Below are 14,374 nucleotides of genomic sequence, written 5' to 3'. Positions count from 1 at the left end.
TTGACACTTCAACAGTTTCCTCACCTCTCAGCCTTCGCAGGATTGGGGAGAGTAGGGGCCTTGCTTTGCATTAGGCTTTGGCTTCACAGAATGTGGCTAGCCTGATCTTCTACCCAGACTGCTCACACTTTCTCCGTATCAGCAGTGAGGCTGTTTCGTCTTCTCATCAATGTGTGTCCTGAAGCAGTGCTTTCAGTTTCATGCAGGAACTTTTCCTTTGCATTCACAGCTCGGGTAACTTAAATACAGCAGGCCTCTGGCTCTGCTTTCAGCGTCTCTTTCTAAGCCTGATCGTATCCAGGTTTTGATTTAAAATGAGACGTGAGACTTTTCCTTTCTCTTGAACACTTAGAGCCTGTTGCAAGGTTATTAATTTCAATATTACGTCTCAGGGAATACAGGGGCCCAAGGAGAGAGAGAGACAGGTCAGTGGAACAGTAAGAACACAGTTTATCCATTAAGTTCGCTGTCATAGGGCTGTGGTTTGTGGTGCCCCGAAACAATTAACAATAGTAAGATCACTGATCACAGATCACCGTAACAAATATAACAACAGTAGAAAAGTTTGAAATATTGTGAAACTTACCAACATGTAACACAAAGTGAGCAAATGCTATTTGGAAAAGGGTGTCGAGAGACTCGCTCAACACGGGTGCCAGAGACCTGCAATCTTTTGGAAAATACAGTGTCTGCAGAGCGTGATGAAAGGGGATCTGCCTGTGCTCGTGAAGCTCTATGGGCAAGGCTTCTGCCCAGCACAGCCACAGGTGTTGGGGAGTCTGCCCCAGCTGCAAGGCAGGACATGCACGCGAGCTTGCCAAGACCCCTGGGTGACCCTGCGCACTGAGGGTCTCGTGACATGTTTAGAGTGGACCTGGCTGTCACCCACCAGCTTCCCTTCTCCGCTACGCTGACCTCACTTCTGAAGAGGTGGTCGTTCCTCAGATGTTGTAAAAAACTAACCTTCCTGTTGCCTCAGGTCTTCCGGCGGCAGCAGTGTGGGTGGGTCCAGCGGGCCGCTCTCTAGCTCTACGGTCGTGGGCAGGTCACCTCTTGTGTCTCATCAGAAAAAGGAGAGTGATGGCGCCTCTTGCAGGGACGTTGTGAAGACAGAGGGGCTGGCACGTGTGCTCTCAGCAGAATGTGTTTGGGCTGCAGTCCTGGAGCCTGCTGTTTCCTGGGCCGACCCCCAAGGCAAAGGACCATGTGTGTGCGTGTGGTTGTGTCTCCTGCTTTGGGATGTGGGTTCTTTACCACTGGTGCCACCTAGGAAGCAGAGGACTACTTAGTCCTTTGCTAAGAAAGATCTATTAATAAGTGCTTATTCATAGTAGACACTCAGCATTTATTGAATGAATGAGTGAATAAAAGCATTTGTTCTCAGAAATGACAGCAGCTTACATTTCTTTAACCCTTTGTTTACATTCTTGTTTCCAGCCCTGGATGCAGCAGGGTGACGTGGTCTGCATTTTACGGGTGGGGAACCAAGGCCTGGACCAGAAGTGACTGCCTGAGGCCTCCCACGGCTGGGTCAGGGGGTATGGGCCTGTCCTGGAGATGAGAAGCAGAGAAGCCATGTTCCTCCTCTTCCTGCCATGCTGCCCAGCCTCACTCCTGCTCCCGCCCCAGACTTAATGCATTTTCCTTCTTACTACAGTGACTGTGCGTTCACAGTAGAAAATCAAAAAAGACTAGAAGAGACTCCCATTCTACTATCCCCCTGTTCACAAAGACAGGTGGAAAGCTGTGACATCGTCAGGGTCCCCTGAGACCTTTGGTGTCCTGGATACTGAGATGCAAAGGAGTGGGAAACTCGGAAGGCCTACATTTAGGGGTAAAAGGCATAATTATAAGTAAAACATTAGAAAATTTATGGAGATTCCCAGGCTCAAGCCCTGAGAGTTCAAATTCACTGAGATTCTGGACCCAAAAGTCAGTGTTTAGCTGGTGATTCAGGTCATACTTTTAAAAAAGCCCTAGTCTCTGACCAAAACCCATACATTATTATGAAGAATTTGAGACCTTCAGAACTGAAGTGACCACCCCAGTACACACACACAGCCAGTGCCAGAACATTCGGACCACCAGGCCAACACTGGGAAGTTGGTAATTCTGCAGGTCAGCAGCTCCAGCATCTGGATTCTGTAGGATTCGCCCTGGCAGGACTCAGGTCTCCTAGGTGAACTCCGTTTCAGCAAGAAGCTCTTTGATTTTTTTTTCTTTTTAAAAATACTTTGTGCCCAGAATGCATGTGTGTGCTGTAAACATCTGAGCAATGGGAAGCAAGCAGGTTGATGCCTAGCTCATAGCTTCTGAGCCATCTCACAGCCCTGGACTGAGGACGGCAGGGCAAGAATAACATCCCACAATTTCTCTGCTTCCCAAAGTGTCTTACACCTAGGAGGACCTATTGATTATTTTTAAGTTGTACCTTGAACCCGTCAGTACTTCCCACTCTCAGGAGGTGGCTCTGTAGCAAGAGCCCTCCATGCAGCTGCCTCCTATGTCCCCAAGGCCCTGACCTAGTCCCCATGTGTGTAGGGCCTGCCTCCAGAGACCTGTTGTAAAGTCAGACAGAGGTATGAACTGAAAAAAGCAGAGTCATCTGAAATCTCCCCATCTGCTGAATATTCTTTCCTCCAAGTGTTGGGATTCCTTATTTTTGGATTCTGAAGTCTTATATTTAAATTTGCTGAAAGAAATGTGATTGATATTTTCTGGATTATGAAATCATTTCCAGAACCATTAAGTTCACCCTTTTATAATCACATCCGATGTTCTCTGTGTTCCCATTTCAGACATACTTGGCAAGAGGTTTTTGGTTTTTGTTATTTTTTAATAAAACTTATTGAAGACTAACATATAGACCAAAAAGCAGACAAATCACAAATATGTAACTCAGTGATTTTTCACAAAGTGGTCAAGATGGGCAGGTTCAGGTTCTTGTAACCACCACCAAGCTCCAGCACCCAGGAGCCCCTCACGCCTAAACCCAGGGTAACTCTGCCCCTGGTTTTTGGACTTCATATGATTGAAGGTGTGCAGCATGTGTCCTAGCTGTCTGTGGGATTCGTTCACATGTGCAGCAGTGTTTCACACATTTTCCTTGCTGTGTGTCATTTCACTGTATCATCGAACCCCAGTCTCTCCATTTTTCTGTAGATGGGTATTTGGGGTTCTTCCAGATTCAAGCTGACAGCAGATCTTGGTGCAGTAAGTGTCCTTGTATGGGCCCTTTCGTGCACGTGTGTACATGTTTCAGGATCGTGTGTCGAAGTTGGGATGTGCATGTTCAGCTTCTTAGGGGACGTTGCTAGTGGAACACCTGCCCTCACTTCCGCTGTGTCTTTAACAGCTCTGTGTTGTCGGTCCTCTCAGTGGTAGGTATTTGATGGTGTGTAGGGGCTTCCTTGGCGGTTCAGACAGTGAAGAAGCTGCCTGCAATACAGGAGACACGGGTTTGATCCCTAGGTCCGGAAGATCCCCTGGAGAAGGCAATGCTATCCACTTCAGTATCTTGCCTGGAAAATTAAATGGAGAGAGGAGCCTGGTGGGCTACAGTCCACGGTGTCACAATGAGTTGGACACAACTGAGCAACTAACACTTTTCACTTTCAGCGGTATATCATGGATTATTGGTTTGAATATGAAAAGCAAAATAATAAGATAGATGGAGGATATACACATGTCCTCAGGCAGAGATTTTTAAACAGGACACATAAAGAAGCGATCAGTTATACTATATTAAAATCAGGAACTTCTGTTCAATAAGAAAAAAACCACAACTGTGAAAAGATCACAGCACCAGAGAAGATGTTTATAATATGACCACCCAACAAAGATTTCAGTATATCTATCCAAATATATTTTTAAAATTAGGCGAAAACAAAACAAAAATTTCGGCCAATTTTTGAAAAATGACAACCCAACTGATCAGGTGTTCCCCCAAAGAAGATATCCAAGTAGCCAGTAAATGTTGAAAACATGCTCAACTAACGTCATCAAAGGAGAAGCAAATTGAAGACAGGAGAGTGTTCTCAAGGGAGGAAAGCGTGAAGAAGCAGAATCCCTTCCCAGCCTCGCCTAGCTCACTGTCCCCGCCCTCTCAGAATGGTCTCACGTGACCTGACGGCATCCGGCACCCGAAGCAGCAGCTGGGCTGGGGTATTCTTGCGACTCAGCTCTCTTACTCGGCCTCCGCGTGCAGGGAGCAGCAGTGCTTGATCTGAGGAGCTCAGCTGTACCTCTCTCCCCGCCCGCTTAGGACGTGACCCTCGACGAGACTTCTAAGGAAGATGACCATCTATCGACTGTCCTGTCACCTGCTGCCTCTAAGGCTCTGGCTTCCCACTTCGTCCAGCCCCGCAGCTCAGAGCTAGTCCTTCCAGAATCGCATTGTTCTGTTAATCACCCCTAATGTCTGGAATTTACTCAGCAGGCCTCTGAGGAGCTCAAAGCCATTTGCTGATCCTGCTGGTAAAATGGCTGTCCCTCAGCAGCCAAGCTCTCTGCTAAATTACTTCTAGGGAAGGAAGCCATTCTCAAAACTCTAGGAGACTCGGGGTGCCTTAACAAGCAGGCGCTGTCCCCGCCGGAGCCCCAGGAGGAAAGCACAGCTCCTCCGGGCATTCCGGGCATTACAAGATCATCCAGGAGGGACAGTAGTCTCCGTAATTATGGGAGTGGTTACCCAGGTGGGCTGACAAACCTGCAGACACAGCCCCACGCCAGGGAGCACTCACATGTGAGGAGAGGGAAACTGAGGCAGGCCAGAACCTGGCGAGGGGAGCAGGCTGGCAGCAGAGAAGAAGAAAGTGCATTTTGGTTGGGGAACTGGAGGAGCAAAGCAGGTGGAGAGAAACCTGGGATGCAGAGGAACTGAAGTCTTTCTCCATTTTTGGCAAGGGGTCCCCCGGTGTTCTTTCCAATATGTCTACCAAGCCTTTGAGACCAGCCCTGTGTGGGCACGGCCTCAGACACCCTGTGGACCCTGCTGCTTCGCTGGGCCTACAGGAAGATGGGGGCTGGGTGCTCAGAGCTGCCTCTGCACCTGGCAGCCTCTAACCCAGCTGACCCCTGGTCCTTCCCTCACGCAGCCCTCTGGACGCTGTGTGGGGAGCAGAAGGCAGCGGCCTGCGGGCCCTGGCCACAGGCCCTTCAGTGCAGGTGCACAGATACAGGAGGAGCTTAGTTCCTAGGGAGGGCGGCCCCTCTAAGGAAATGCGGGAAGTGGGAGACAGAGCAGGGTGGGGTAGCCAGGACACCGTGGCAGGGGTTGACCAGCCCCCCAGAGTGTGAGCAGGTCGGGACAGCTGTCCCTGGCCAATACCACCCCGTGGCTCGGCTATTCCCTACAATTCCCTCCCCCGTCCTTGTGGGTCCAGAGATTGGGTGGTGATCAGAGACTGGCCGTAGGTGCGGGAACCCTCAGCTTGGGGGCCTGGGTGACAGCTGATTCATCTTGTCCTTTCCATTCATGCCTCTCATGTACCTGAGTATCCAGACCAGGCTGTGAGCCCCCTGTCCAGTGTCAAGAAGGTGTGGGTGCTGTCTGTACAGGCTCCACAGGGAGCCGTGTTCAGAAAGAGGAGGAAGAGAGCCTCCCTGGTGGCTCGCTGGTGAAGAATCTGCCTGCCAGTGGGGGAGTATGGTTGGATCCCTGGGCTAGGAAGATCCCACATGTTGCAGAGCAGCAAAGCCTGGGCACCACAACCACTGAGCCTGTGCTCTAGAGCCTGGGAACCACAACTACAGGCCCACGTGCTGGAACTGCTGAAGCCCACACGCCCCAGAGCCTGTGCTCGGCAACGGGAGAAGCCACGGCAGTGAGAAGCCCGGGCACCGCAACTAGAGAAAGACCCTGCACAGCCAAAACTAAATAAACAAAGTTTTTAAAAAAGAAAGAGGAAGAATATTCCAGTGAATCGTGGAAAGGGAGGTGTTCCTCTGTGCACACAGGTCAGTCTCCTCTGTGCCAGTGAGCAAGGGACCCCTGTGATCAGTGAGAACGGGGATGCAAGTGCCCACGCCCACCCACTGCCCACCCTGCCTAGTTCTCCTGTGAAAGGCCTCTGATGATGCTAGCTTCCTGAGCCACCTGGGAGCACCTGTCAGACTCCCAGAAACAGACACTGCCGGGAGAGACCTGGAGCCACGCATCTCTGACCTGCTCCTCTAGCAGAGCCTGTCTCTCGGTGTGCTTGGGCTGGAGACTGGCGGTCACTGACTAAGCCTGCGTGTGTGCGTGCTCAGTCGCGCTGCTGCTGCTGCTGCTAAGTCACTTCAGTCGTGTCTGACTCTGTGCGACCCCATAGACGGCAGCCCACCAGGCTCCCCTGTCCCTGGGTCCAGGCAAGAACCCTGGAGCGGGTCGCCATTTCCTTCTCCAACGCAGGAAAGTGAAAGTGAAGTTGCTTAGTTGTATCCAACTCTTAGCGACCCCATGGACTGCAGCCTACCAGGCTCCTCCGTCCATGGGATTTTCCAGGCAAGAGTACTGGAGTGGGGTGCCATTGCCTTCTCCAGCTCAGTCCCTCAGTCATGTACAATTCTTTGCAGCCCCGTGGACTATAGCCCACCAGCCTCCTCTGTCCATGGGATTCTCCAGGCAAGAATACTGGAGTGGAATGGGTTGCCATTCCCTTCTGCAGGGGATCTTCCCAACCCAGGGATCGAACCCAGGTCTCCTGCCTGGCAGGCAGATTCTTTACCATCTGAGTCACCTGGCCTGGAGCTGAATAAATCTTGTTATTTATTGTCTCCTCTCCACAGGGAGCTGTTGGCTAGGACCAGACCTCTCAGCACCCCCAGTCCAGCTGTGACTCCTGTTTGCTGAGTCCCAGGGAAGACATGCACAGGGCTGTGCGGGTCCCACTTCACCTCAGCTCACCTCTCCAGCCTGCAGAGAGATGGCCTCTGCCCTCGCAGGGCCAGGAGGACCCCGTGTTTGTGATGACACACTCAGCTTCCATCAGCCCAATGGCTTGTCTGGGCCACAGGACAAGCAAAGCCTCCCCCATCAACCGAAGAGGGGGTGAGGTTGTAGGCCCTTCCCTGAGACCTGCCCACCCCACCAAAGCACCTCGCCACCCAGGCTCTGGCTGGAGACAGAACCCCCAAACTGTGGGCTCCTTCCGTCAGATGTTGCCTGTGGCAGGAAGGACGCATGGGCACCAGTTTGCCAGCTGGGGGCCTGGCCAGGCCTGCAGTGACGCCCAGCGCTCAGCCGGCTGCTGGCCCCAGGGACCTAGGCCCCAGCATGGAAGAGCCTGGGCTTAGAGCTGTGGGTGTCCTCACCGGCCCCTGTGCAGCTGCCTGGGCTGGGCTTCCCACCGTGAGCCCAGGGGCGAGGGGAGCAGCGGGGCTGGGCTGGGGCCCCGACGGCCTTTGGCGTGTGTGGCGGCAGCAGACCTGTGGGAGCTGGGACAAGGCTGGGAGCACATCACCATGGTCGTTTTCCTCTTGGCCTCCAGCTGCGCCTCCAGGCTCTTCTCCAGGGGCCCCGGCTGCAGCTCCGCCTCCAGTCCGCCCCCGGCCCACCCCCCACACACCGTGTGGTTTAGAGCAGCCCTGTTACAGTATTACAACGTGCTGTGGGCTGGAAAGGGCCAAGCCGAGCTGTCGACATCGACATCGTAGTGGAGCCCTCAGTCTGCGCTGGGCCAAACCGGGGGCCTTGAGGCTCCCAGGAGACCCCCAGTTCCCCAGCCCGATCTGCCACAAAAGGCCTCTGGTGTTCCCATCGGGACGACTGTTTCTCAGTGTGGACGTGGGTACTCCATGCATACCAGAACACACTGGTGCCCTCTACACCCGATTCCCTTTCCTCTGCCTCCCAGGCACCCAGCTTTGCGTTCTAGGAACATTCCTTACCCCGGGGCGAGGGGGAGGGAGGGGGCAGTTCTGTTTTCCGGAGCTGAGCCGGGGAAGGTGCTGGCAGAAGGGAGGCCCATCCTCCCTTCCCAGAACTGGGGTGAGCGGGTGGCTCTGGGTGGGCTTCTCAGGTCCGAGCAAGCGTCCTCGCCTGGGACCCGTCAGCTTCCTGGAAGGGCCTGGGCGCTCTGCCAGGCTGGTCTTAACCCAGCCACACTCTCAGCCACGTGTGAAGCCCTCGCTGCTTTCCACCTGCAGGTCCGCAGTCACCTGCTCCGTCTGGCCTGCTGCGTCGTGAGCTGGGCTCAGGGCTGCTTTCTTGTCCTGAGGCTGCTTGACGGCTGTCCCATGGGGGTGTCGCTGGGGCCACACTCTCTCCCACCACCACCACGGTTGGGGCCCCCGCCTGCCGTGGGGGTGCACGGGGTGCTGCGTTCTGCTCACAATGAGGACGCGTGCAGTGACAGTGGGCCTGGACCCCCGTCCTCTCAGGGCATCAGGCCAGACGTCCCTGTAGAGCCAGTGCAGTGACGGCTGTGCCCAGCACACCCAGACTCAGGTGGCTCACCCCAGGCCTGAACGCCAGACCTTGCCCTTCTGCCTTATGAACCACTTCTGTCATCCCCCCGCTGTCACCCGAGGGTCACCCGCGGGTCACCCGCTAGGACTCACGGCTGCCCTCCCAGGAGAGCCGTCCTCCCCTTCCTCCCTTCCTCCTGCCGCGGTTCGGATCCTCCTCCACGTGGGTCTCTGTCTGCTGCACGGGCTCCAGCTGGCCCATCCCTCTGTCCTCAAGGCCAGAAACTGGGGATGTGAGCCAGGGATTAATGGCACAGAGTAAGCTTCCGAAAGCCACGGGGACTGTTGGAAGGCCTGAGCTTAGAGATAATTTCCCTTCTCTGTGAAGGCCAGGCATTTAGTCCGACGGGCAGAGTCAGGAGACAGTCAGCCTGCGGGGGACGGGCAGCAGCCACAGCCCGGATGGCCACCCGAAACAAGCGAGCAATGGTCCCCAGGCTGAGATGAGAGATGGCCACTGACCTTTCCTCCTAGAGGTAAGAGCTGGGCCCAGGGGGCCTCACACAGAGCCCCTGCGGACCCTGGGAAGGCTTGGGAGCCCCTCTCCATCCTTGCTGTGGAAATCTCCCGTCAATGCCCAGCGACTCGCCACACTCTTTCCTGTCCTCTCCTCCTCAGTGGTAAGAACCCCTTCTTAGCGCAGCATGCACTCCTGGCTTTTTTACTGTGAAGATTTCGGAGGTTTATATGAGTGAAGGACGGGGCTGCTGCTTCTCACTCCCACCCCTCACCAAACCAAAGCCCATGCTGGTTTTGGTCAAATGAGGTATTAAAATTGACGCAGGAAAAGCATGCCCACTTTCTTCTCACCGTCAGCTGGCAGCGCCTGGGGGCAGGAGGATGTTTGCAGCACAAGTTTTCGTGGAGGAGAGCTTGCTGCCAGGAGAGCATTTCATTTCCGAGCATCTCAGGTTTTGCCTTCAGGCTTCGGGGAGGCTGTGACCCCCTCACTACCCTGCCCAGGTAGCCAGGGGTTCCAGGGAGTTGCCCCAGGGCAACTCAAACGAGGATTTGGACTCAAAACTTCCTGTCTGCTCGGACCCCATCCTGTTGAAGATTTTTGTAGCTGGGGGACGTACAGATGGGCCTGCTGGTGGCCAGATCCTCAGTGTGTTTAATAAGCAAATGAAACATGGTGTGCCTAGAGGGTCCCCAAAAGTCAGTGCGGTCACTTTGGTCTTCCAGGTCCATGCCGGGGAGAGGGCTCAGTAACAGGGCTCCGCTGTGGGCCGTCCACAGCCAGGGACCTCCTGCCTCTCCAGGAATCTACCTGGTTCCTAGGGGGTGATTTGGCACCTGCAGCTGTGAAAAATAATTTTCAGTCTCTGGAGGAGGAAAGAGTCAGCACTGGTCAGGCATAGCGAACTAAAGGGGTCAAAGTGCCAGGTCTGAACCCAACATTCCAATCCCAGCCGTACCACACACTAGCTGGGGATGCTGGAACTTATTCCACTCCTCTGCCTCGGTGTCCTTGTCTGTAAAATGGGGGTGAGGACTCCTGCCCTCTACCTCGTGTCACTAAGTTGGTTCATCCATGTCTGGCGAACTTTCACGACCATTCCTGATTAAGAGCTGCTGTTACCAGACGCTGGCCATGAGAAAGTGGCCGCAGTTTCACCCACATCGGTTCAGTGACATGGATACTATTAGCCCGTCTTTCAGGTGTGGGAACTGAAGCACAGAGAAGACGGGTGGCTTTCTCAAGGCTGCTCATTCACTCATTATTTTTAATTCAGAGAGATTTTAATATGAAATATTTCAAGTAGGGAAAAGTACGGAGAATCCTTTAACATGCACTTACGTCCTACCGTTTGCTGTATTTGCTGAATCTTTTAACAGATAAGGTGTTGAGCTAAGAGCCCCCTCTGTCATCCTCTCCTATTCCATCTTTTTCTCCCTGCTTCCCGAACCGACCACTCGTCTGAAGCTGGTACCTCCCGCTAGATAGACCTACTGTGTACACTTAGGGACGGCTTTCTCTTTTCCAAAACGCTACAGTCAACTTCACGTCATACAGTTTTGCTTTCTGCCACTTGGTATACTTTTGAGTGTTTCCATGCAGTCATGCGCAGACCCGGCTCACCTACAAGAGCTGCTGCACGGCCTCCAGCGGACGAACAGGTCATGATGACACCCCACAGCACTTCTATGCCTTCTGACCGGCCATCAGAACCTTTCCAAGTTCGCTGTTTACACAAGATACTACAGGGAACACCCTCTCCACGACCACCACCCGCCCCCGGTGCTCCCTCATGCAGTCGTTCCAGGACCCTTTCGTGGGGTAGCTGGCTAGCTTGGGTGAGCTTCCCTAGATGCTGCCCAGCTGCCCTCCAGTCATCCCACTCCAAGCCCTGAGCAGCTGTCTGTCCAGGACCAGCACTTTTCAAAGTGTTCAGTGAGTGTGGAGTGGCACCTCCTTGTGGTTAATTCACTAAGTACTCACCAACAGCCGGAGCTGGCCGGGCGTTGTGGTGCACAGCTACCAAGTGTCACCGCAGGGACCAGGAGCCCAGGGAGGGAACTCTAAACAGCGTCCCTGGTCTCGGGTCCTGTAGCTCTTACCAAGCTCTGATTCAGAGTCGGTCATTTGCAAGTGCACACCCCCTCCCCATGAGCAGTGATCTCCTCCAGCCGCCTGTCTGGGTGTTCCTGTTTTGGCCTCTCTAGATCCCAGCTGTCCCATATGGCAGCGGGCAGCCATGTATGGGTCCTGAGGACTTGAAACGGGCCTGCACCAAGTGGAGATGTGCTTCGAGTGTAAGATACACACCACCTTTGGGAGCATTAGCCCAGAAAGAAAGAGCCTGTCTTATTAATAATTTTTATATTGACTGCATGTCAAAGTGATACTTTTTGATAAATCAGGTTAAATGAAATATGCTACTGAAATGAAATTCACCTGTTTCTTTTTACTTTTTTTAAAAAAAACAAGGCCACTAGGCAATCATAAATGGCACCTGGGGCTTGAAGTAGATTTCTTTTGGATAGAAAGAGCCCGAGACTGTATCAGGCTGGAACTTTGTGGCAGGTGCCTGGGGAAGGTTTGATGGGTGGATGAGTGAGCGACCCGGCACTGTGAGAACAGAACAACGGGACGTCTGGGCCCCTGTGGCCCAGTCCTGATGTTCTCAAGACGGTGCAGAGCAGCTGGTCCCCTGCTCCAGAGCCCTGACACCCTTCCTTCCTGCCTTCTCCTGTCCCAGGGGAGTGAGCGAGAGGCCACAGGAGCCGGCCGCCTGCGGAGAGGCTGCCTGAGCAGGCCCTCCTGGAAATCCCCACACTAAGCAGGGAAACAGCCCTGCAGAGCAGCTCAGGCCACTTCAGGGTCAGCCCTCTCCCAGCCGCTGCCCCCACCCTGCTGGCACTGTCCCCGAATGTTGCTCCAAAGCCCCCGGGAGGCCGGGACCACGCTGAGGGTTCCGGGCCAGCACTCTGGCTGCCCAAGGCCTCCTGGAAGAACACAGAGCTGCTCTTGGCCCCCAGGCATGCCGCCCGGGGCCCTGCTCACCACGGCGCCTGCTTTGATGCCTTGAGAAAGGTTAACTTTGAAGCTGCCTGTCTGGGCGGCCGAGCTGCCCAGGGCTTGATAAAAGAGCCCAAAGGCTCCGGCCTGCAGCGTTCTGTGGAGTTACCCCAGCAGATGGGGAGCCTGGGCTGAACGGCTGGGGAATCCCACCCCCCTTTCCAAAGATGTGTGGAAACCTGACCGATTTGGAATCTTTGGGAAGAAGCAGAGTTGACTTAAGCTAAGGTTTTGGGTAACCTAGTCTGACCCACAGGCACAACGCTTGGACATGTTTTAGTGGTTGTAGGTAGGAAATATTTTAACAACAGTGTTGATTCTTTTCTCTGTGACAAATGGTGACCGTTACGTCTGAGCCTGGACAGTGACCGGCAGTGCCCTCAGGCTCTGTTGGGCAGGGAGGACTGTTTGACCCTCCACCACCCGCCTGTCCCCAGCAGCCATACCGCCTGGGCCTTCCTTCCCCTTCCTAGTCCCAGGCTCCTCACCAGCTTGTGTTCTGGTGCCATCAGGGCACCGGCCTCATGCATCCTTTCCCTGACTCACTTCCCCCAGCCCATCTACATCCCCTTTGGACTGCTTCTCCTAAGCTGAGCCAGGAAGGCCCAGCTCATTCAAGTAAGCAGAAGGGCAGCGCTTTGGGCCAGGTCTTGCCTCTGGCCTCTGGATGGACTTTGGCACAGGGCTGTGGGGTGTGCACAGTTGAGGTCCCCAGTGTGTGCATGGGTGTGCTTAGTCGCTCCGTCATGTTTGACTCTGCGACCCTGTGGACTGTAGCCTGCCAGGCTCCTCTGTCCATAGGGTTCTCCAGACAAGAATACTGCAGTGGGTTGAGACTGCCTCCTCCAGGAGCTCTTCCTGACCCAGGGATCGAACCTTAGTCTCCTTCATTGCAGGTGGATTCTTTACCACTGTGCTACCTGGGAAGCCCGGTGTCCCCAGACATGGCCTCAAATAAATGGTGCTGTTGTTTTTATAAGGACAAATAGGTTTACGAACAGGAATATCTCCCAAAAGCCACAAACTCCCTACTGGTCACAAAGTACCAGTCTTTTTTTATCTTCAATATGGTTCCTAGGTCTGCCATTTCCCTGAACCTGGCAAGATCAGAATTCATTCAACAAAGCAATTCATCCACAAGATTCCTTGACTCCTTCTGCCCTTACCACATCCCCCTGGTCTCAGATTGGTGCCTACTCCTCCCCTCTTAAAAACCACCCCATACCCATGACCCCATACCCATGACCCCATACCCATGACCCCATACCCATGACCTCAATCCCAGCCCAGGTTGTGACCCCACATCTGCCACGGGACGTCCCATCTCAGAGCCTGGAGGACTGATGAGAAATCCCACCCACACCCAACATAAAACACCTCTGGTTCAGAACATTTTTCAAATAATTCTTTCAGTTTGGCATTTGAAGTTGTTTGGCTATAACTAACATATTAAATTTAACAAGCACCGTCAAGCCCACTCAGGAATGCTCCTGAAGCTAAACTTCAGCCTGCCTTCAAAGCACCGGAACTTTTGTGAAGCCCAGATTTAGCACCAAAGAACGTTTCCTTGTCTCAAACTTCCCTTAGGCTCTGTTTTGCAGATTTCCCTATACTTTAAAACCCGTGGATTTTTTCCCCTTTAACTTTTGAACTGGGTAATCCATTCTCCTGATTCAGGTTTCAAAGGGGCTCAAGGGAAGGGAATAAAAAGCCCCTGGGCCTCTGGCCCCAGCCCACTCCCTCCCTCCAAGGCAGCCCAGCGCTGGATTCTGCAGAACCCTCCAGAGTCAGTCCAGCACATGCGTGCACCCGTGCTCAGTAAACGAAGTCGTGTCCGACTCTTTGCGACCCCAGTAGCCCTCCAGGCTCCTGTGTCCACACGAACAAATCCAAGGCCGTATTCCCCTCCGCAAGGAGGACTAAATGTTTGTGCACACTTCTGCCGCTTGCTGTCTTCCACTTGGGGATCTCTCCCCATCAGGACATGAAGGGTTTCGTCATTCTTGCCACTGCAGTCTTGTTTGTTTTCACTGGTGGGTTTTTTTCTTCTCACTCTGGGACAATTTGGGAGATCATGGGAGCCCACCGGCCCCAGTGCCCCTGCCCCATCCCTCTGATTGCACTCTCTCCCCCGCCCCATGCCTCAGCCACACTCTCCCACCCCGCAGGAGGCTGGAGCCAGCCATGCAGCCTCTCTGATCCGCCCACTGCCCGGCCACGACGACACCTGCTTGCTGCTGCCAAACTCTGAGCCCTCCACAGCCCCTGGTCTAGCCGCCTCTGACCCCGCCTTGGCTCTCAGGCACTCACCCCCTGGACTCCTCTGGCCGGCCTCCCGAGGCAGGGCTGCCCTGCTGTCAGTCCCACCCTGCCACAGTGCCTCAGGGACAACTTGATACC

This window comes from Ovis aries, chromosome 14, assembly GCF_016772045.2.
Source record: "Ovis aries strain OAR_USU_Benz2616 breed Rambouillet chromosome 14, ARS-UI_Ramb_v3.0, whole genome shotgun sequence".
NCBI classification, from domain to species: Eukaryota; Metazoa; Chordata; class Mammalia; order Artiodactyla; family Bovidae; genus Ovis; species Ovis aries.
Note: the sequence above shows the minus strand (reverse complement) of the source record.